The sequence below is a fragment of the Octopus bimaculoides genome, chromosome 3 (assembly GCF_046866305.1).
Source record: "Octopus bimaculoides isolate indiv1 chromosome 3, ASM4686630v1, whole genome shotgun sequence".
In the NCBI taxonomy this organism is placed as follows: Eukaryota; Metazoa; Mollusca; class Cephalopoda; order Octopoda; family Octopodidae; genus Octopus; species Octopus bimaculoides.
In genome coordinates, this window is record NC_142930.1 from 168,384,012 (window position 1) to 168,408,200 (window position 24,189).

The 24,189-nt window shown below is 35.6% G+C and overlaps 1 long non-coding RNA gene across 1 annotated transcript; it reads left to right on the forward strand.

Annotated features, from left to right (window-relative positions):
- Positions 1-7,809: 7,809 nt before the first annotated feature.
- LOC128247256 (uncharacterized) lies at positions 7,810-16,460 on the forward strand. Its single transcript, XR_016241291.1, has 3 exons — positions 7,810-7,882; positions 15,227-15,469; positions 16,370-16,460. It is a non-coding gene; the product is annotated as an uncharacterized LOC128247256 (long non-coding RNA).
- Positions 16,461-24,189: the final 7,729 nt, after the last annotated feature.

The following is a 24,189-nucleotide window of genomic DNA, read 5'->3' on the forward strand; positions in this document are numbered from 1 at the left end:
ATTGAAAGCGCATTGTGACCAGCGGTGCATCGCAGCATCTGATTGTTTGGCTGATACTCAGAAACTGTGATCAGAAACCTCACTCTTAAAGGGAGAATTGCCGAGCAAAAACGTCGCTCAGGCCAAAGCAAAGGTTGTGAAGTACCATTTTGAGAAACAATTATTTGGAAACACATAAATAAACAGACAAGTTCTTTAAACTTACGGGAGACAACGCGACAACAAGCAGTAGATAGATAGATAGATAGATAGATAGATAGATAGATAGATAGATAGATACCTTAGCAGATACTGAACCGTTTAGCCGAAGACTTTCCATCTCTATCTTGTCTTTCACTCTCTCTCTCTCTGTCTCTCTCTCTCCCTCTCCCACTATCTTTCTCTCTTTGTCTCCTCTTTGTATCTTCTACCGCTATATATATACATATATATATATATATATATATATATATATATATATATGTGTGTGTGTGTGTGTGTGTGCGTACGTGAGTGTGTTGAGCGTGTATGTTGTGTGTGTGTGCGATGTATGTGTGTGTATGTGTATATGTGTGCGTACGTGTGTCATTAACGATCTGCTGTTGTTATCGTCTCCCATTAAATCGGAAATATAAGTGTTATCAGCCACTGCAATACAAATTAATGCGAATCATTTCAACTTTCATTATCACAGAGGTGAAATATTATACCCCGAAAAATAAAATTGATTTCAATTCTTCCAAGCTTTAAGTTTGGAGGAGAGCATGAATTTTATTAACCGTATTATATAACTGGTAAATATGTCATTATATCTAAATGAATGTAATGGGAAGACAATTCTGCTATTTTAACTTGAGACTTACAAGTACGTTTCTATAGTTTCTGATATCTCTTCTACTCGAGTTATCTTCTAGTCTGATATACAAGACAAATATAATCATGCTAAATATTCAGTATCACACGTTCAGGGCAGAGGTTGGACCGATTATTTTTTGCCTATGACCAAGAAATAAGCGTTCACGTTGCGGTTCTCTTTGCACCATGGCCACCAACCGCTGAAATTGACAAGATGAACCAAAATGTGAGGTTAATATTTAATTATGAATTCTGAACGTAATTTTAACTCAGAAATTGAAATGCCTGCTGGGCCTTTTGTTGAACTGTCTTCTTTTCTAATACACACACACACACGCACACACACACGCAAACGCCTACATACACACACAACACATACACACAAACACACACGCGTGTATTTATGTATGCAGGCATGTATGTATGTATGTACGTACGTACGTACGTACGTACATATGTATATCTATCTATCTATCTATCTCTATATATACACACATATACGTATACCTATACATAGATACATACATGCCGCTTGTATGCATATAAATACAAACCAATATGACGGACTTTTAGCCTGGTTTCTGCAGAATTTTGATCAATGAGAAAATTGCTACTGAGAGGCATTTCTTTCCAAACCAATGTGAAGTGTCCTTTACTGCTGAATCATATGCAAAATTTGAAGGAGTTCCAAATACTGCAAATTATTGTCTCTGCTTGTCATCCAATTTCTGAGTAGATTAAATACAATTCTCCAACAAGCATCCAATTTGTTTTACTTTCCATACTTCTTACTTTCATCCTTCATTGTTATGCTTGTTAGTTCGCATTTTCCTGATCATAAGAACTGAGGGTATTAATTAGAGGCCTGAAATTTACTCCACAGGTCGTTACAGCATGTAGAATCCATTCATTCTCGCAGTCACCTTAATTCTACATACGTTCCATTGTTTGCATCTGTCTTTGTTGTCTTTAAGGCGAGGAGTCATCCACCAAATCTCCACTGCCCCAGAATTGGTCCTTTAATTTATGGACCACAGAAGGATGGAAAAAAAATAGTTGATTCAGGAAGGAAGGAATTTAGAACACAAAGAGCCGTGACAAGAATACCATAATACTGCCTGTTCAACGCTGTAACCACTCTACTTCTTCGTTGCGTTGAAATATATTTTAGAATTTGCCATTCCATTCAAAGCGGAATCTATAATCAAAATAGACAGACTTCATTATAAAACCAAAGATATTTCACAGCACACACTGATTTTATGCCATAACAACGAAGATACATAATACAGATTGAACACTAATATATGGTTTTAGTAAAAGTGATATGTAATTGTAACCTTGTGTATATATTTTGTATCACTAACTAAAGCAAAACAAAATTTATTGATCTTTTTTTCTCTCTCACAGTATCTGGAATTTTGTGTTTTTATTCAGCAGGTATTGCAGATCATAATTTCACTTGGGCAAAAAATAATTTATTTTACTTTGTTAGACGAGTATCTGTGTATATTTTTGTTTTAAAGTACAATTTTACTCCCGCTCTTCTTGTTAATTTTTCTTTACTTTTGGAGGTTCATTAAATTTCCCAAAATCTTTTCTTGAAAATAACATGGAATTTCACATACAGTGAAGCAAATGATGATAAATAAAGATATTCTGTATATTATTGTTTTTGTTTAGCAGACCTGTTTTCAAACTCAAGGTGTTCTCATCTTTGTGGAGATACAGAGCATGGTCCTTCGTTTATTTGAGGGACGGAGGAAGACATATTTGTTATGATCAACTTGTTTTGGTGAGGAAAGTTTTAGGTCCAATATTCTGCCAAAGATAAAACTCGCTGCACTGAAACTCTTAACAATACGGCTATGTCTAGAACTTATTCTGTGAATTTTTCCTCCGGTTATCTTTTTTTTTTTATACTATCATGAGTTTTTGTAAATTAAAACAAAGTATTCAAAAGAAAACAGAATTGCCGAGATTGTTTTCAGGTGACGAAATAGTAGAATTTATTACAAAAATACCCCTTATTGAATACTTTCTTTCGTTATTAGAGTGAAAACGCAAGAATGAGACTGTCTATACATCGTCACTCAACTTGCAGGAAATAGTAGCTAAATTCAACTCCTTTGTGTAATATAACTTAGACACATTAGATCAGAAACACATCACATATGTTGCTTGAGTTTGATTCTAATTAAGATTTCTTTTGTTGACGTAGTTGGATGAAGACGCGTGGGATGAAGGGGATGAATACTTGTTTTCAGATTTCCCTATTGAATCATGCGATTTGTTTTGTTCAGGAGTGTCGCAAGATAATTTAACACAAGGTTAAATTATCATTGAGAATTCAGTTCAATTCCAGAATTTATTTGTTTAGCTCTGGCGAACGATTTAAATTTCTTTAAAAGAAATAATCCAAATAATCCTCGGTTCTACCACAAACGAACAACCACAACGTGGGGTTTTAGCCTAAACTAACCTAGTAATATCTTCTTTCAATTCCAATGTCGATAATTTCGGTATCAATGCTCTACTTGTTTTCCAAACAGAAATAGTGCAAACTCATCCAAAACGCTTGCCTAAGACAAAAGTAAGTCATCAGTCGAGTTTCATAGGATTAAAACAGATTGTTACCTACGGCAGATTGTCATACAAAATTGTTTACACATTATTTTGAAATCTTACATACAGTTTCTTTGTTTTGGTGTTTTCTTTTTCTCAAAATTTCATACCACACTGAAGCACAATCGTTTTATCAATAACGACTAACCCTAATCCCGCATCTTTAGACAAATACCATCCATCTGATATCAACAGTTAAATCTTCTGCAATTATCATTTGTTAACGTCGCCATTGGAATATTAAAAATAATTCATTGTGGAGTTGTAAGGTATAAAATGCTGGAGATCTGTAAATACACAATAAATTATAAGTTAGCATAAATAATATTTGGTATCTCTTACAGACCATTCCACTACAGCAGTGGTTCTTAAAGTGGGCAATATTGAGCACACACCCCACCCCCGGAGGCCGTGGAAATTTGTAAGGGGGCGTTAAAGAAAAGTGGGGCAATAATGGGGTAGCGATTCATGTAAAAACAACAAAATAACGGGTTCATTAGGTTTTATTCGTGAAATACAGTTGCTTTGAATTTGCTTCAGAAAGAGGTCTATGTTTGTAACGGTTAGTTGGGGTAGGGTCGCTAGGAATGTAGCCAGTGTGTCAACGGGGGGCGGCAACCAGATAAATTTTGGGAACTATTGCACTCCAGCAAGGCTACAAGTAAAGGTGATCTCCTCGCAGAGATCTTCCAAAGCTGTTCCTTTGCTTAGTTTCGTTCCACTACCGAGTGATCTCTTGTATCTGTAACATGAAATCTTTTTTGCAAACAAGGCATCTTGTTGATGCATATTTTGGCCACAATATTCACTTAGATTCCACTAAGTAGATTTCAGCAAGCGTGTAGTTATTTCGGTAACGCATTCGGCCAAACTAGGATTGTTATCAGAGCAAACCTCTCACAGATCAAGTTTTCAGTTTGTGAAGCTTTTAACAATAGTATTAAAGCTCTTAACGGTGAGTCATAATTTATTTGGTGGTTTCGTAAACATTTTTCATTGGTAGTGAGCTCCTGATCGCTGGTGGATTAAACGAGGGGTTCTTAACACCTCATACTACACACAGCTCTAAATATTCGCTTTTATGGATAGTAGTCCGAATTCTTCAAACTTCGATCGAGTTCCACCAGGGATGCTTTCTTTTTCCAAACCTCTTCATCAATGCCATCAGCTTGAACACAGAATATGATCTGTTTGAGCGCAAGTAATAGACAAATATGGTCACTCTAAAGCTGGATTTATTAAATTTCCGTGCAGTAAGAACGACCGCTGCTGCTATAGTCAGATTAATTAAATATGTAAAGACACGCAGAAATAACATTTAAAGTTTCGCATGTGTAGAAGATGCAACAATGTGACAGACCACACGGAATCCCAATTGACAGAAATAGATAGATTAGATTAGATTATATAGATAGATAGATAGCTAGCTAGCTAGCTAGCTAGATAGATAGATAGATAGATAGATAGATAGATAGATAGATAGATAGATAGATAGATAGATAGATACTTAGACAGACAGACAGACAGACATATATATATATATAGATAGAAAGATAGATAGATAGATAGATAGATAGATAGATAGATAGATAGATAGATAGATAGATAGATACAATATATTTATCTAAGTGTGAACCAAAGAAGGTATATGGAAGAAAATCTCTGATATTTTACAAATGAATAGAATTGTTTAAAGTAATACCCATGTGTCTCACTGTTCAGCTTCAGATGACACACGTTTGAATGAATGAATGAAATTGCAACGAATGATCTAATTAAAGAAGGCCATTGCAGTAGTGTTAATTGTATACAGAATCTTATGTAATTTAGATTGCATGTATCTTTCTTAATTAGTCAGTGATACAATGAATATTGGAAGAAAGCTCAGCTAGTTATCATCTCAGATATTTCACATGGAATACTATTTTAAACGTTGCGTTCATTGCATTAACCTATTACTGATTCCATTTGGAAGAAATCAAGATTTCAATTACGTACTTAATGTGATATACAAACAAGATTAATTCGAGATTTCATTCACACTGTTAAAATTATTACTGTAGCGAAGATATTTCTACTAATATCTCTAAAGAAATTATTCATATTTCAATGAAAGTATGCGATTGTTTTTCTCTTCTCTCCTCCTCCTTCTTCTTCTTCTCCTCCTCCTCCTTCTTCTTCTTCTCCTCCTCCTCCTTCTCATCATCTCCTTTTTCTTCTTCTCCTACTTCTCTTCCTTCTCCTCCTCCTCCTCCTTCTTCTTCTCCTTCTTCTTCTATAGGTTTTCTCTTACACATTTCTGTCAACAGCTGCTCTTTAGTTGAGCGGCCTTCATCATTTTAGAGTTGAAGGCAATTAGAAGATGATGATGTCCACAATATATTCATGACATATTGTGCAGTACAATAGCTGTGACCATCCAAGCCTGTCTCGTATTCAACTGCAATAATTGAGTTCCTTTTTATTCTTGTGATCATGCAATGAATTTTGACAAAGCTGATGCAAATACCAGCAAGATAATCATAAAAATCCTTCTTCGTGGTCCAGGTTTTGCTTGTAAATGGAAAACCGCTCTGTCTATGAGCTCCAAAGAAAGCCAAATGACCTTCCCCAAGAGAAAATGGTTTCTAAAGGAGTTATACACTCAATATTGTATCAGTAAGTCCACTATCTGATGAATTCACAATGCAGCAGCACCAGTATCAAGGTCCCTCAATGGTTGTTCTGGTTTTCTCTATCAAAATTGCTTTCCAATAAATTTGAGAGAATGTTCCTAAATCCTTGCAGAATGGTCCAACTCTGGTGCAGATGAAGAGGATATATTCACATTCATCCACCGGAAAGTCCACTTTATTATCGGCAATTTCTGCCAAGGAGGAAGTATTTATTATATGACGCGTAAATGAATTCAACAGATACCATTTCATTAGAGGAACAGCAAAACTTGCATAGAGATCCATTTATGAAGAGGCGTATGAAAGATACATTGATATGCCATCATCAGGAGAGGATAACAAAAGAAGTGATGCTACTGGATAAGCTGTTTTATTTATCTTAAAACCTTTAATACCTGCATTAATATTGATTTCCAATTTTGGCACAAGGCTAACAACTTCAGGGTAGGGGTAAGTCGATTATATCGACCACAGCGCCCAGTGATTCCCCAAAAGGATGAAAGGCAAGGTCGATCTCGGTGAACTCAGAACGTAGTGACGGAAAAATTACCACTAAGCATTTTGCACGGTATGCTAACGATTCTACGAGCTAATCAGCCCATTGCCTGCATAAATATTAAGTACTGTACCGAACATGAAAATTACTATGGTGGGAGTCTCATCAAGCATTGTTACATCCCATACAACAAAAAGCCAGAGGTAGTCTTTGAATAATTCTATCAAGATGTAGAGCAATCCGCGGCATTGTTGCACACGGCCTTTTAATTGGTTTGAACTTTAGTACCCACAAAATTACACTCCCTAGCAGATTTACCAATAAAAATGGTAAACACTTGAAGCTTATAGAACGGTACAGCCTTGTAACTGCTAATGCAAGCGTTCATGGTTATGCATTAGGTTCTGGACATTTCACTACAACTGCGATAGCTTTACGTAAGTGGAATATATCCAAGCTAGAAAGAAGAGGAATAACACCATCAACTGTCCACGTGCATACAACTCTTCTGATTGTTTTTAGTCTGACTACTGAATTATTTTGTGTCAATGTCAGAGAAGTTAGTGAAACAAGAAAAGTACAAGTTAGAGACTCTGTGAATAAATCGGGCGGAGAAGAGTCGCAGGCGATGCTAACCTGCAATGCACAACATATTCAACACACTTTGCCAGGTTTCGGACAAGAATTGCAGGACTCTTTATGAGATGTTACTCAATGCTAAGAAAAGTGTCGGGAAGAAAGGGAGCCAAGCTAAAGAATGGAGACTAAACTTTGCTTCTAAAGAGAAGCAAACAACAGCCAGAGAAGATTTGAAGAAATCAGACCCGAAATATCACTGTCGGTCCCCTTGGATTACTGAAACGGAAACCGATTCAGCTAAGTTACCTTTGGTGGAGGAATACAATGGAACACTATAAATACACATTCGATACAAAATTGAAAGCCTTGAGAAACATCCGAATCAAAGAAAGCATGCTGCCACCTAAACTGCAGCTCCGACGCGAGTTCTCCCTCATTGATATACGTCGTACGGGAAACCGCCAAGCGTCGTCAACATATCTAATTTTATACTAATACCTTAACAAAAGTTATTCTCATTCCAGTCTAACTGGGTTACTGATTTTGGTTTCCCTTCCACTGATTTTCCGTTTGACATCCTTTTTATTTGTTTTCTTTCAGACTTGGAATTGCAAAATATATTGGAGTAACAGTTGCAGAATATTTCTCAATTATCAGTGACAAATCTCCTACGGTAAATATCTAAAAACAGTAAATAAGATATAAAAAAAAAATGTTTATATTAATATATGTTGCAAGCGTCAGTTCGTCATACTGTGCATTCCTTTAGAGGTGAAGGTCATTGAATTACTTTCTGCAAGCAAATCATTCACCAATGAGGCATGGCATTTGCAAACATATCAAGACAAATCAGAATATTGCAGTCTCACAGAAAGCAGAGAAAATTGTTTCTGAAACTGTATCTATACACTAATCTGTTGGCATTACCATGAAATTAACATTGACATCAGCTAATATGCATCTTCTATAAATATTCTTTCAGTAAAACCATCTGGATGTCTCCCGAGGCCAATCGGCCGTAAACTTTAACATGCCTCAATCTCCCTGTCGTTCAAAATCTTGCTACATTAATTTTCAGTCAGCTTTAATGTGTCCTTCATGAATGATTCTATTTACCCAAACATATTTTATTAACTCTATTCTGAACTTTGATCAACTCTAGCTTGTTCTGTAATCTCATATCAATATAAGGCCAAGCGCACATTAAATAATTACACGACTCAATAAATACATTTTTATATTTTCCTTCATTACACTTACATTAAATAATATCCTGTATTCTGGATAATTTCTTTAAACTATTCTCTATTTTATCCAAATATGTTCAACCACATGAGCATCTACGCCCAGCTTTGTGAATTATATTTTCTACACTTAATAAGATCAACATGTAAGTTGTGTTATCATTGAAGAAAGTGTTACATAAAGTCAGTTCTGTTCATTGGCAGGATATCATGGCGCAATCTATGCTCAGACGTTAAAGGCATTCAAAGCAGAATCCCTTTAATTATCATACACACACGCGCATAAATTTATACATAAATATATACATACATGCATCCATGCATGCATGCCTACCTACACACACACACACACACACACACACACACACACACACACAAACATATATATATATATACATATATATATATATATATATATATATATATATATATATATATATATATATATATATATATATATATATATATTATATATATATATATATATATATATATGTACACACATATGTATTATCATTATCATTTAAAGCAATCTTTCTTTCGCTTCATGCGACTTAAAGTCTCAGAAGCTTCTTACAGAAACCTGCGACGTGTTCATTACAACATTCCGTAGACTCAACTCGAAGCAGCTACGTTTCTGCAAGAAGCTGTTGAACTTAGTGTCTTAAATACTAATAATATATGCAACTCCTACGAAATGTGTTGAGTACTTTTTCTTTCCTTTCTCCACTCACTCGCTCATATATCTATATAATGCGTGTGTGTGTGTGTGTGTGTGTGTGTGTGAGTGTGTGTGTGTGTGTGTGTGTGTGAGAGTTGGGCGGTTCTGTGTGTATATGTATATAAATATTTTTTGCTTGAAGTTCCGTCCGATGTCTGCAGCCATATTGGGGACCGCCGCTTCTTTTGTTTCACTTTCAATGAACCTCCTCTGATGTGCGACATTTGGTGGCTCAGGGAGTTTGTCGTTGCTGCTCTCATGTTTGTTGCCTTGGGATAGGTTCATCCAGAACTCTTGACAGAAGGAGGTCTAGTTTTGTTTTGAAAATATCTACATCCACGCCATGCAGGTCTCTCAGGCTATCAGAGAGGATATTGAAAAGCTGTAGGACTCTGAAATCCAATCTGTTGCAGTATTTGGTTCTGTATCCTGTTGGCAATTTTGGGATTTATGGTACTATGCAGTGACGTCCCGTCTTGTTGTTTCTGTAAATGACAATGCCAAAGTTTGGTACAAGTTGTTTCTAGAATTTCCCTGATGTATATTATTGCATATGTTTCTCGCCTTTGCTCCAGGGATTAGAATCGTGCCTCTTTTAGTCTTTCCCAGTAAGTGATATGTCGCATTGTGTCGACCTTCTTGGTGTAGCTTCGTTGGATCACCTTGACTTCCGTCGTTAATTTTACACTGTTTGGGGACCACAGTTAGGAGATGAGAACAACAGTCCTTCAGATGCCCATCATGGTTTCATTATCGCTTGGTTTGAAACCTCGAAGGATCCATCCAACGAAACGTCTGCATTTTATTGTCAACTTGGTAATGTGCAATATGCACCTGGAAAGATGCATCCTTATTCATGTCGATACCCAGGTCATGCGCTCGTTTTAATTCAGGATTTGTGGTCCCTCCTGGGTGAGTGTAATCTATTTGCTTTTCATTCAATTTCATATGTTAGTACTGTAGGGCTTGGATATTTTCACCATTGAACTGCATGTTGTTTTCCTCAGCCCACCTGTATATTGCGTCCAATTATCGTAATAGATTCACAATATCGCTAGCATCCTGTATTCTCTGAGAGAATTTAGTACCGTCTGCATAGCTAGCGAGGGTGGTTTCTTGGACAGCTGAGGGTATGTCAGAGAGGGCCATTATGAATAGCAGTAACCCCAGGACAGTGCCCTCTGCAACATCACTCAATGTTTGTGTTTCCTTGGAGGTGGTCCCATTAACCACCACTACCTGACGTCTATCTTTTAGAAAATCATGTAGCCATTCGCGTGCGTTTATTGTAGTTCACAAATCCATTAATGGATTCCATCCCTAAAATATGTGTGTGTGTGTGTGTGTGTGTACGTATATATATGTATATATATATATATATATATATATATATAGAATATGAGAGGTTTTATTCACTAGTGATCTAAACGAATAGGTACGCTGAGTAGGTGCTATAACTGGTCATTCGTTAGGTTCCAATTTCACAGATGAGGCTGGAGCTAGGGTTCCCTATTAGGCTTCCGTGATAGCAGGTATATACTAAAGGAAAAGGACAACAGAAACCAAGGCAGGACGAGCATCTCAAGTCGTTTATAATAATTTAATTAGGGTTAGGTGAATTTGAAGTCGTACAGCTGTTTTTGTGATATCCCAAGTGATCGGCTAGCATGTCTGTACACTGGGTATTCCGTCATCAGAGACAAGGTGAGCATGTAGGAAAGTTCCACACAAGGAAATTCACAGTTTATAAGGAATAAAATACAAGAATAAAATGTAAAGGTAATTTTTATTTTTCTAGAAGATATAGAGGTTGGTCCATACTTCCGTCAAGGTATAGGCACTTAGGTAAAATTCCAGGTGAGGTTTACTTGCGATTATACCTAAGGGCCTATACTTTTATATACATTTGTATGTATATGTATATGAGCATAAATTCAGAGTGTATGACAGATGAATATAGATTTATTTAATATTTAACCAGCATCATGGAATTTACTTAAAAAGATATTTTTTTGCAAATATTCTCATGTATTAATTTCAGTAAACAAAGAATTATGCGTACATGTTTACATTAATATGTCTGCTCACTATAATACAATACAATTGCGTATTCATAAATTCATGCAAATAAAGCTCGCTCATCAGATCACCGGAACATCATAGTTATATTGCCAGTTTAACTCTAAAGGTGCGCACAAAATACACTTCTTTTACGGGAAACTGGAATTGCACAAAATTACATTGGTTTAGAGAGTAAAAGGCAAACATGTGAGTAAATATGTTCCGTGACTTTATTACTATAGAAGACATTTTGTTCATTTTGTAATACTCTCATATCAATAAGATAAAGTGTTGGTCAGAAATTAAGAGATTCACCCGTCTGAATTTAAGCCAAACCAAAAGAAATACTAAGAGATAAAGAAAAATAATAAAAAATAACAAACTATTTTTTTAAAAAATAATATAAAAATATAAACAAATACAAATATTTTTACCGAAGTAATTATACTGGTTGGTGGCGGAGGGTAGAAAACAGCAGGTGATTTAAATATTCTACATAATTCATGGATGACTGCCTCAAGACAAAAATGTCAATCTAGTAGAAAAAAAATGTGTTCTCCGACAATAATCTTCTATAGGAATTCAACAAAGTTCACAAAGCATCCATGGAAAGAATTTGAAAGTTCAAGAATCTCACACTCACTTAAAACACGTCTCAACATTCTTTTCATAAAGGTATAAATCTGGATTAAATCAGATTATATATACAACCTAGAAACATCTCTGCACAGGCAATACTGACCGAATCAATGTTATTTTGTTCAATTTCATCTTTCCATTAATTGTGTATAATGAGTGAACGTTCTGTTTATGTACAATTTTCAACTGTTGGTGTAACCATAATTTTCTGCTGATCTCATGCGCTAGCTTTCTTTAGTCACATTGATCAGTGAATGTACGCTTGTATTCTATGATGCTGAGCATACATACTAATGCAAATGCGCGTAATTTCTTGTATATTGAAATTAATACTACATCAAGATCTTTTCGAAACTGCTGTAATCCTATTGAGGTCACACAGATAGGTATTTCTATATTGAACTTTCATCTCCAGAATTTCTGTTTTTCTTTCTTTTTTTTTTTTTTTTTTTATATACACAGAATAATTTAATCGTTCGGTTTTTGTGGATTTTCAATTACTTGGACGCTTTATTTCGCATTGCTTTCTAATTAATTACTGCGTGGACTCATAGCCGAATCTATAAGAAGAGCTCTATGTAGCAACCGCATGATTCTTTAAATTGTGACACCACTTTGAAGAGTTTAGTCGAGCAAAAAGATTTCATTACTTAACTTTCAGTCTTGAAACTTTTATAATGGACCCTTGAGGAACGGCTAGGTTATGGGGACATAAACAAACAAACATCAGTTGCCAAGCAATGGTGGAGGACAAACACGAATACAAGGATACACAGACACACACACATACGTACATATATACGTACAAACATACATATAAGTGTATACATAAATGTGTGTGTGTGGTGGGGTTTAAATATTATATATATATATATATATATATATATATATATATATATATATATATATATATATATATATACATATATATATATATATATACATATATATATATATACATATATATATATATATATATATATATATATATATATATATATATGTATGTATGTATATATATATATATATATCTATGTATCTATATATATATATATATGTATATATATATATATATGTATATATATATATATATATATATATATATATATATATATATATATATATATATATATATATATATATATATATATATATATATAGATAGATAGATAGATAGATAGATAGATAGATAGATAGATAGATAGATAGTGAATCTTCTGAGGTAATCTTTCCTTGTAATCCATCTTCTCGTTGGTTCAGCAAATCCATGATCCAGTACATTCAAAACGCGGTTATATTCTCCTTTTTAGTCGTTGCTTATTGCGGGCTACACTAATCATGGTCTCTCCATAGATTACAACAAAATGGTGTGATAGGAGAAAACGTTTAGTGTTATTTTGCAACAGAAACCGTGAGCAAAATATAATTCTTCAGTGAATCTTGTCCAAAAACAGTTACGCAATATTAATACCCCCCGCCACCACGTATCATGAGGTAAAATAACGATAAACAACATCTGCAATATATTATGAACTCTGAAATCTGATATCTTCACCCACCAGTTGAGTGAATAGATGTAGATGTCATGAAGCAACCTACGTACAGAAACAATGAAATATTTCAGCTACTGCTATTGCAGTTACAGCATCAGCCTTCGTGCCAATATTTCATTTAATTTATACATTGTCTCGCTTCTTCATTAGTGCAAGCTGCAAACTGTCTGCTGCTGCCGCTATGGTTCATTTCTTTCAGTCTAGATCTCACATCAATATCAAAATGCTTCAAATTTTCACCAGTTATCTTGCGTGAATGAATATTTGAATACTGGACGTGTAATTAGCTACAAAGGGAAATTAATGTCGGATATAAGTTCTCAAATTGTTTGAAATGTATGAATATACGTTTCCATTTCATAATGGTATGTATGCTTTCTTGCGTGTCTCTCTACAAATCTCTTGTTTCTTTTACTCTCCCCTTCTCACTCTCTCCTCCTCCTTTTCTTTGTGTATATGTGTGTTTGTGTGCAAGTGTACGTGCGTTTTTGTGTGTGAGTGTGTCTGCGTACACACGTATTTGTATAGCCATATGTATAATTATATACACTTGAAAAGTATATATGTATATGTTGTCATCCGTCCCGAATTCACTGAAACATTGTTAGTCAATTATATGTCAAGATTAAATTTCACATTCCAGGAATCAAACAAGACCTTATTCATGATTATTACAATAATACATTTTCTCTCCTCCGTTCATGTCTATTTCGAAATGCATATTTTTCAAATTTTAAATTTTGGAATGAAGTCGTCTTTTCAATGCTTCTTCTTTCTATGGACATTTAGCGATAATATTTTTGTGAGTAATACATTGAGACGGGGGGAGAGCTTTGCCGTTGTTCATCGGAGAGGCTCCGAGAATGGGGTTAGGGTTAGGGTTGATATATTTCTTGGACGAAAGGAAATGCAAGTTAACTATAGGCAGGGGTGGGGGAATTCCAGTGTGCAAATCTTCTCAGAAAAGAGGATTAGTCATATTGATTTGAGTGGATTTAGTGATAGGTAGAGAAAAAGAAAGAGAGAGAGAGAGAGAGAGAGAGAGAGAGAGAGAGAGAGTGAGAGCGAGAGATTCAGATGCGTGATGAGAGTTGAAATGCATGAAGGCTTTCTAGAGTGAAGTGCGTTTAGTGCAAGCCCAGCCAGGTACGAGCAACAGGTGCCAACTTAGTAGAGATATAAAACGCAGGGTGACTCTGAAATTGATAAACAACATTTGTATTGTTGTGGTTGTGAGGTTAGCAGAAGAAGATATCATCGAGGATGTGATTTATGGTGGCTTTGAAGATTTTAGTTGCTTACTTACAAACCTACAGATTGTGAGTTAGGATATTGTAAGTTTATTGCTATATGAATATGTTTGTCATGTATGTGGGTGTATTTGTGCGTCTGCCGATGAATGTGAGCTCCACCCAAAAGCAGTCCCAGTTAAGAAGAATGTTATCTGTTGGAAGCAGATTGTAAACAGTTTAATGAAATTTGAAGGACACACAAATCGTATAATACCGGGAGTTATGACAGCGTGAGGAAAGTTGTATATGAAAGGATATTTACAAATTAAATTAAGAGCTTTTAAATGCGGTGAATCTTGTGGGATGGAAGTACACGGTAGACATCCAAAAATCGAAGACTTAAATCAAAGGCTTGCAAAAGAGTGGGCAGCTTTAAAGGAACCAAAGTTGCTGAAATCTACAGAATGGGGAAAAATACTGCAAGACATGCTGGGTAGGCATTCTATCTGATATTCTCTCAATTACACCAAACTACCGCCCTCAATCTATACGATTTTGTCATTCCAGAAAGGATCAAAGGTGAAGATGATCTGGGCCAGATTTGAAAAAAGAACAGCGAGTTGGGACGAGTACTGTGAAACACCAAACTGGATGATCTAGCAAATTCTTTCAGAAATATATGTTCATTACACTCCTGAAATATGTTTCACAAATAAAAGACCTTATAAAACCAAGTGTCATTACAAAAGAAGTCTGCCAGATAGGAGTTACTTTCTCATAGATTACAAGCTCCACCTCATAGCTCTCACGGTGAGTACACTTCACTCTGCATTAAATGTTCTCTGAAATCTAGTGCCATATCCTTGCATAGACTTACCAGTACTCGTTCATTTTTTTTCCTTTTAATGATGTTGATACTACCAACTGTATCTAATATTTCACAGTGAAGAGGTTGCTTCAGTATTAAATGTCTCTCTATTAATCACGAAATTAATAGTTGATGCTTTACTTACAAATCATGCGTTTTCCCGTTCGTGCTGCTTCACCGTCAATAAGTACACTTACAAAGTTATTCCATTTCATCTCCATATAATTGAAAAGAAAAGGTTCACTTTGTAGAAAACAACTTTATACTACAGGAGTGATTATTACTTGCAAAAGGTTACTCCACTCATACTTGTTTTATGGCCCCTGAAAGGCAAAAATAAATCTCGGCGGCCTTTGCACTCCGGACATAAAAACGGACAAAATGCTGCTAAACATCTTGTCCGACGTGTTAATGATGCTGCCCTCCGACCAGCTTCACCACCGCCCCTATTGGAATCTCGTTTGTAATGTTGGTTAACTCAACCAACCGAATCACAAATTTATCATTTCCTCGAATTCTTTTTATAGGATATACACATTAGTTGCTCTTACTTTTGGTTGTTCTTTTAAACACTATCATTTAACTGAGGAAGTTTCTTTCCTTCATGCACAGCCAGTTTTTCTATGAATAATTTCAAGGAATCTACTTGCTGTTAGCAACGCAAGATCCCTTAATCGTGTAGAATTTATGCTATTTTGTTATCAATTATGATGCTTCATATGACTTACTTAAAGAGTTTCATAAAAGAAGTCTATATTATATAGATATTACATTTGTCCGTTTGAGTAAAGCATTCAACTTTTCGTACACTAAATAGTCCTTTCGATTTTATCATATTGCAGGCTACTGGTCAGACCAAAGAGCAAAATTATATCTGTATTGCAAATAGATTCCACCAGTTTCACCCACTTTTCGACGTATGCTATTCCATTCTTGTTCTTCAATAAATACTAGTATAATTTTGTGTTGTGTGGTTTTATTCCCTCTCAATATTAACAACCATTCACACAGAGAAACATATGTTTAATTATATATATTAAAAAAATAAGAGATGAGGAATTATGTGAATTATTTACATTTGACGGATATTTGTCCTCATCTTCTTTGTTGTTAACAACGGTTCGGCTGTTATACACTCCAGCCTTCATCAGGTGTCTTGGGGAAATTTCGAACCTGGGTTCTCATTCCTAAAGTATTTTTCGATGTTGTTGTCATTATTATTATTATTATTATTATTATTATTCAGGTCACTGCCTAGAATCGAACTCGGAATCTTGGGGTTAGTAGTCCGCGCTCTTAACCACTATGCCATATGCCGTGAACATATGGTGTAGTGCTATTCTTTTCTACTCTACGCACAAGGCACGACATTTTGTGGAAGTGGGGGCTAGTCGATTAGATTGAACCCAGTACGGAACTGGTACTTAATTCATCGACCCTGAAAAGATGAAAGGCAAAGTCGACCTTGGCGGAATTTGAACTCAGAGCATAAATACAGACGAAATACCGCTAAGCATTTCGTCCGGCGTGCTAACGATTCTGCCAGCTCGTCAACCTAATGTTTTAAAATATTAAAACAACAACTAACACATTATCCTTTGTGTGATCAGTTGAATTAGGCTGCAAGACGAAGCTTGATGCCCGAACTCAAATGAATTTCCCAGTAAGTTCGACTCTACTCACACCACTGAGTCTCTCTATTACTTTATGTTTCATTGATGTTCTGAAGCAAGCTTTAAAGCTATAACTTTAATATAGCATTTATTTTCAACGCAATCTATTTATACATGTCCTTAAGGTGTATGATAAGTTTAAAATTGAAGCTTTTAAAACATTTCTTCTGACATTTTATCAATTAACTTCATTTCATATAAAGTTACTGTAGAAGATGGAATCTATTGCTTTATTATTTGTTTATTTTAAATTATTTTATCTAAATAAGAGCGTAGAATTATAATCACACACTCTCTACACACATTGTATTTCGCGATCGAACCTTCAAAATCGTGTCTCTAACACTCATTGCATTCATAGTATTTATATAAACACATCATTCTCATAAGCCAGTGCTTCTGCGAAAATAGTACACCCACTGATATGTAATCCCAAAATTCTAAAATCGTTTTAATAGAAAACAGTCATTACATGTTCTTTCGAAAAAGTAGAAGCATAGATGTACACTTTGTTACTAAAATAATGAAACATTAGAATTTCTTATGACTTAACTTTCATTTGTTGTTGTGGAATATTTAACAAAGCGATGCATAATACAATTTTGCTTGTTTTGATGCCCGTTCATGACATGAATGCTAACTATCTGAAAAGATTTTGTCAAAAATCCTTAAATATTTCTATTGTATTGATATTCCAGAAGCCATAAATTAATGGATCAGCAAATATTCATTTCGCTGAGTTATTGACGGATTTGTTAATCGGTTGGTCTTGCACTAACAGCAGAGAAATTGGTGCTTTCGTGCGAACCCACAAATGTGAGTGCCACTATCGATTCAACAGCACTACTGGAAAGAGGAAGAAGCAAGTCTTAGAAGTTTCTAGTTGAATTAGATGTGATTATCGTTCAAAATATTTGCGTTCTGAGTTCAAAAGCTCATGATATCAAATTTACATGTGAAACTTCAGTGGTTAGTAACAGCACTAGTATTTGATTAGTACGTAACAGTACTAGTCAAATACTGGGGTCATTTCTTCCCTGAAAACAAAACAAAAGTGTCTACAGTACAATCCGAAGGATGGTTTGAGGAAGGACTTATAGTAATAAGCTGTCCTCCAGCGTACTTAGAGATGAGGTCGGAGAAACTAGTTAATAGGAAGTGGACAGGCTGATTGGCTCGAAACGGTGAAAATAAAAAGGAAACAAAGATACAGATCCACATTCTATAACTCATCCAGTGTTATTCACTTTGGAAAAAACAGACGCATGCCAGTAGATATTATTGTATGAATATTTTAGGGTGCTTGGATGCACGCAATCGTGAATTATTTATTATCAATATTGCTTTCTAATTTTTAAGCACAAGGTTAGTAGATTTGAAGGGAGATAATTAACCGATTACACCGATTCTCGTCTATGCTTGGGACATTATTTTATCGACTCCTCGGAGGAGACATATAAAAGTGATGCCGGCGGGAATTGAACTCACAACGTAAAGTAGCAGAAGAAATACAAGACATTTGTCCGACGAGGTATGTATTGTGCAAAATTTAATACTATAAAACTTTAATACATTTAATAATATTCTAGCGTTAATACTTTTAACTCTTGTTACCTATGATGGTCCTCGACATATGAGAATGGGTCATCAGCGACACATTGACGGAGATCTTGACATACTTCGACGTGATGTTCTCTATGCTCAGTGGTCAGCAGGCAGGGAACAAAAACTAGGCAGGGATACGCTGCATGTTCAATTAGGATTTCCTGAAAGGACTCATACGACTGGCCAGCAACGTCAGTAATTTCAATGATTGTCCTCCGACGATCGCCATGCACAGGGCGATGAATATTCTCCTCATTTCCGGGGCTGGCGCTCGTTGCAGTTCCTCCAGCTCGCTCATCGTCTCCTAGGGACGCTCTTCCAAGTTTGAAGCGCCCGTGCCACTCGAAACATTGCGTATAACACATTGTTTCGTCGCTTTAAGCTTGCCAAACCATGCTCAGTATCTATGTAGCAAAACTCGTAAGTTTAACGCCAAAGTTTACGTTGGTTCTTTGTTCCAACTTCCTGTCCATGACAAAATAACAAACTACAGCATACATGTGATCACAAAACATACATTTTACAACTTGTGAAGAAAACACAGGGATGTCACTCGACACATAGCCTTATGAAGGTCACTACTCTCTCTCATTATGCACGCAACCGTGTGCTGCCATCTGTTGATGCGCTACAGAAATAGTCCGGGAACATTTAAAGCTACCTCGTAGAGATGAACCTGGTGAGTACATGGATACACAAGTCCAGTGTGTATTAATGCAATATTGGGCTAACCTCAGCAATTTCAGGGGAGAGTGTTTAATCGATTACTTTGGCTCAGTGCACAACAGATCCTTATTTTATCGAACTTGAAATAATGAGAATCAAATTCGACTTCGCCCGTAAAGCCGGACGCAATGCCGCCGAGCTGAAGATTATTCTAGTTCGCCATTTTAGTTATTGATAGTTTAAATAGGAATGATTAATGGGAGAATGACAAGGTGCATCGTCTGCATAATGCAGTAAAATGAGAACTCTTGAATAACTAAAATTGATTAATTAATGATGATTATAATAATTATCTCCGCGATTCAACCTGGTTCAAAATATATTAGAGAAATGACAATTTTTATACTTACAATTAATTAAAGGTAATAAAAAGATGGAAGTTACTTTGATGTTTACCTGTAGAATCTGTGGATACTTCAAGTCATCTTAATATAATCATGACTACCATGATAGTGTAGATTTTGCGCGCGTGCTAATTCTTGTCAAAAGCGGCAGATGAGTCACAGACTTAATTAAAAGGATTTTAATTAATTAAATATGCAATATAATCAATTTAGTGCTAAGCACTCTCATGACAACTTTGGCATGTTTTGCTATTATTAGATCTGGATAGAATTTTTGTTCATCTCTTATTTAAAGATTGTTAAATAGAAGTTATAATGCCACGTTACGTCACTCAGAGCTTATTCACAAAACTCTCATACCAGTCGGTCATTTTAATGTCTTTAGGAGTGTTTAGACTAAGTGTAGCTACCAAAGGTTTAAGGAGATCACAGAATGTCCACAACTGTCACCGTAATACTAATGGTCAAATGTAATCCCGTCTGTAATACATATTTCAGGAAAATTATCAGCAAGAATTATCTCGCTTGTCATTTTTTGACAAGAATTGAGAATTCAAATAATGTTCGCTGTCAAGGCTGTAAAATATTACTCAGATAAATGTTCTTAGTGTTTGACATCAAATTTACTAGAACCCACTTTACTATTGATTTTTGATACAACAAATGTCAATCAGAATTTTATCTAAAACATTCCATCAACATTTACAACTTACTTCCTCTTTACAATTATTCACGTATTTGTGCACTCAAAGGCACAAATATAATGACTTCCTACTTTAATTTCACGGTGTATTTACAATTATAATAAAACCAAGTTACCTCTGATTACACTAGGCAACAAGGTTCAACTCCTTTTTATGGTTACAGACACGTAAATTACTGACTCCTATCCAATCTCTGATGCTAATTTCAGATCTGATATCTAAATTTCTCTTCTACATCCAGATTTAGTGTAACCTTAAACCCCTGTTTTCCATTATTTCTCACCTGTTTTTATTATGAAAGACGTCTAAACTACTTTTCCGTCCCACGTTTTATGTTAAGCATACTTTAATAATTAGGTTTTTCATTGCCGTTGTGCAGTAATATAGCTTTAAGTTTAGCTTTACTAGAGTCAGTAAACAGTCTCAATGTTTCTTGATCATAGCGAAAGCCAATCCTTTCCATCAGGCCACATATATTGTGGCAGAAACAAACGTTTTCCTCCTGTAAGTAAAATGATGGAAATTATAAATGGAGATGTCGGAAATGAGAAACTTTGGCGTTTAGCTGGAGAAAATTCCATTCCACTAAGTCATTTAACTCTCCCTGACTTAACATATGCAGAAAACTAGTGGTATTTGGAAGGTATACGCCTTCATTCCCTAATTCTATATCACTACGAGAATCTTGAGATGAACTGCTGTCTATTGCAGTTGTTGTTGGAACTGGTAGTGGATTTGCTTCCTCATGAGCTGTTGGTTTTATTGCTGATTCGTAGTTTGGATACATGATTTTTTATTTATTTTCCTATGCAAAACTAGCAATATTTGCCAAACAAAAACAACCATTGAAGTGATTTCTAGGCCCACACCAAACCATGATGCCTGTGAACGACATAGCTTTTCTTTCAAAGCCATTAACACTGCATTGCACTGTGAACAGCAAGCATGTGGTGCCCATATGCTCTCTTGTTATCTTAACTTACCATCAAAATAATACTTGTAGGCAAGTTTAATCTTTGTTATGTTCCTCTGTTGTGGCATAGGTATATATTGTCCACAGTTATAGCAGAAATTGCATGGGTGATTTACACAAGCTCGTCTATTTAATTACATTTTAATAACCATACAATATCAAAAATAAAATTAGAAAATAATAATTAAGAAGTACAAAATAAAAGGAAATACCCATTGTAGTACAAAACAAATGCTATAAAAACACACAGATTACCTCAGCCTGTTACTTGCTTAAAAGCAGAGAACTTCAACAATCTCTCTACTTGACTGTTGTTGCATAGCGACTGACATTTAGGCCGTTGCTATGCCCTTGACTCAGTGTTCCCGCTTCGGGATAAATTTCAGTGGTCAAAATAGTTAGAATTTGTATATAGTTTGCAAACAAATATTGCTTTAACCCAGAAAAGTCTCATATTGCTAGCATTAAACCGATTAAAACCAAGATCCGGCGTTTTAGCCAATCGCGTTCAAGGAATATTACCAAGATTTCATTAACAGAGGGAATATTGGCCGCCAAGGTGGATACAAGAAATAATACGGATGTTATCTTCCTGATGAGGTAAACGCTGGAGACTACTTGGCTAGGAATAAACCTCTGTATTTAGGTTTTGTTGACATGGAGAATGACTTGAAGAGGGTCCCCCGCTCCCTTATCTAGTGGGTAACGCAGAATCTAGGGATATATGAGACGTTGGTGAGAACTGTATAAACCAGGCGCAGGGAGGCTGTTAGTAAGGTGGAGGTAACCAATAAGAATAGCAAGGAATTTAGTGTACAAGAAGGTCTCCACCTGGGATCTATTTTTAGCCCCCTTCTCCAAGCTATAACAGAGGGATTTAAGAAAGCTTCCCTTAGGAGTTCCTCTGTGCTGATGACCGTGTTCTTATTGCTGAACCACTACGGGAACCAAGGAAGATTATGAAAATGATTGTTTGAAAGAGTAGAACAAATTATAGACAAACAAGGTTTAAAACAAAGAACTGTTGAAGGATTCTCGTTGAAGCAAGATCTGGAATCAAAGGGCCAGAGATTTAATTTAACAAGGACCAAAGTCCTGATGAGCAGGAAAACAGATAAATCACAGATCGCTTCAGGTATACGGCCATATTCGAAATGTAGAAAAAGTGTCGGTAGGAACTCCGTACGGTGTACTAAGCATGAGCTTTGAATACATAAACATTGCAGCGGTATCACTGGAAGATTAACAGGGGAATTAATCTTTACATGCGGCAGAGAGATAGGTACATTAAACACCAGGAGTGTGCAGAAAATAGACTTTTTGAAATACCCATGTGAAACCTTAGAAGTAGTATACAGTTTCTGTTATTTAAGTGACCAAGTTAGCAGTTGTGGAATTTGTTCTAGCATGGCTGCAAGAATACGAACGGGCTGGTCGAAGTTCAGAGGGCTGCTGCTTCCGTTAGTAACAATGGGCTTCGCTCTCTCAGAGTGAAAGGCAGGTTATATGATGCCTGTGTACGAAGAGCTATACTACATGACAGTGAGACATGGGTTGTGAGTACTGAGGACCTGCGAAGGCTTGAAATAAACACTGGCAATATCCATCCACAGCATGGATAATGCCAGTGTGCATATACAACTGAGTGTATGCCTGTTACTTGGATTATGGATTAAAATTTAATCATGTCAACTTTTCTTTTAAGAAGATAAAGATGCAATATAACATGCTAAGATTTGTTAAAGCGGTACCAGTCGGTATTACTACACACGACCAATGTATGTCTTTCGATTTTATTCAATAGTGAAGATTGTTCTCTACTTGCAATTAAGGGAAAAGTAATAGATAATATCTCCCAGTTTTAAAAAAGTGACTTGTATATATAAACTAAAGCTTTGAAAGCTGTTCTATATTAACTGTGCCCTTTCAGTAAAACATATGGAACTCTTTGCACTGTTCCAAGAATCGCTTATTTCAGAAAAAAATACAATTACAAACGAAACTACGTAAGCCTTTGTTCGCTATAAACATTCATCCATTTGACAGTTTCTAGTAGAGCTGGTTTAAACGGATGCTTTTATTTAATATTAATTATTAGGGCAGTGTTTAATGAAGATATATATCTGTAAAAAAACATAATTATCCTTTTTTTAAGTATTGTGTAAAAGGATGACACATCCCAAGGCATTCGCAGAGCCTCCTTCATCAATGGGATGGATTTTATTAATATCGATTTCAACTATTATATTGCAATTCTTAGTAATTGCAGCGCATCTTAGTAATTTGAATAGAAATGTGTAAAAACGAACAATGTCGAATTCAGTAAATCCATAGATCAGTACATTATCGATAGTCATGAAGCAACTAAAACCCTCTATGGAATTATTCTCCGGGCATAGGTATGTAACCTTTTAAATTTTATTGTATACGGTGATTACAAATTCTTTGCTGACTAGCTTTTACATCGAATTTGCAGCAATCATGTCCTTGGTCTTTAAGCTGGCAAATTATACGGATAAAAAGTTTGGCAAAAACCAGAATCTATATCATGGAATTTTGGATGGACAGCCGCTTCAGGAAAATGAGCAAATCGTTTCGTAATGGCAGGAAGGTTGGAAAGCTGTACCAAGTTGAGAA